Source organism: Leucoraja erinacea, chromosome 5, assembly GCF_028641065.1.
Source record: "Leucoraja erinacea ecotype New England chromosome 5, Leri_hhj_1, whole genome shotgun sequence".
Taxonomy (NCBI): domain Eukaryota; kingdom Metazoa; phylum Chordata; class Chondrichthyes; order Rajiformes; family Rajidae; genus Leucoraja; species Leucoraja erinaceus.
The window spans coordinates 18,526,130-18,527,698 of record NC_073381.1 but is presented as its reverse complement, the minus strand read 5'-3'; positions in this window follow the sequence as shown (position 1 = coordinate 18,527,698).

Sequence of the window (1,569 nt, the reverse complement as noted above, 5' to 3'; positions counted from 1 at the left end):
CACATTTTGTTGTTTATTTCTTTCTTCGTGAAGGGAACATTCATAAAGCTCCTTTCCCAACCTCAGAACACCTCAATGCAATTTACAGCTGATTAAATACTTTTACTGTTGGAACTAAGTTGTGTCTGACCCAAGCTCACTGTAACCTGACCACTTGCATCAGGGTCAGATAGGGTGGCATGTACAATTTGATGAAAGAACCAAGTTTGGATCAGGCTACACAGTGCTGACCCAACTCAGTATTTTATAGGTCAGGATCAATATTTGTTATTTGATCTTCAAACATTTTTGAAACTAATTCAAACTTGTTTGAAACTAATATTTATTGCATTTGTCATGTATGTAAGAATTACAAACATGGGTTAGTTTTTAATTTTATCCCAGAGCAGAAACACAGCAGTCAGTAAGCACGCAACAAGGTCTTCAGGGTCTGGGTTACACCTTTGGGTTTCTGAAATAGGACATGAGCACAGGATTTCCTGATTCTGGGATTCACTTTGGGTTATTTTAGAAAGGATCTATACTTTTTGATTTCTACATTCAAAATCAGGGGAGCCTGATCCTAACCTGCTAAAACAGCCAATGTCCTCACACGCAACTACACGCTCAGAACTAAAAACACAGCAAGTCAAGCAAGTGAAAATACTCGGCAAGTCAAGCAATATCTATGGAGAGAAAGACAGTTAAAATTCCAGGCCAATTACCTTGTGTTGAAACACCAAATAGGTGGGGATGAAGTGAGATTAAGGACAGGTTTGGGACTGAGTACTATTGGAGAACAAGAGTATGACACAAAGTGCTGAAGCAACTCAGTGCCCTCAACATCTCTGGAAAACATGAATAGGTGACATTTCAGGTCGGGATCTTTCTTCAGATTAGTCCTGAAACATAATCTATCCACTCCCTACAAATTAGGGCCAATTAGCCTCAGTAGAAATGGCCCTAATGTATAGAAATTGGGATTGCATAGAACTAATGTGAATGGGTGAATAATGGTTGGCGTGGGCTGAAGAGCTTGTTCGCATGCTGCAGATAGATACAAAATGCTGATGTAACTCATTGGGTCGGACAGCATCTCTGGACAAAACAAGAATAGGTGATGTTTCAGGTCGGAACCTTCCTTCAGAATGTCTGGTAGGGTTGACCCAAAACGTCATCTATTATTTTTCTCCAGAGATGCTGTCTGACCCAGAGTCACAACAGCATTTTGTGTCTGTTTTCAGTATAAACCAGCATGTGCAGTTCCTTCCTACACTATTTGCGTACTGTATCTCTAAACTAAATGTAAAACAAGGCAGAAATCTTGTCCATGAAAGGAGCAGAGCACTTCCCAAGTTCATTCCTACAAGAGTGTTGTGAATTCAATAGTAATCAAAAAAATAATCAGGAGTTGGAAACTCTTAAATCAAATCAGAAAAGGCTCTCATTTTTCAGGTGTTAAGGGTTAAGAGTCTGAAGAAGGGTTTCGGCCCGAAACGTTGCCTATTTCCTTCGCTCCATAGATGATGCTGCACCCGCTGAGTTTCTCCACCTTTTCTGTGTACCTTCTAATTTTTCAGGTCGGTAGGA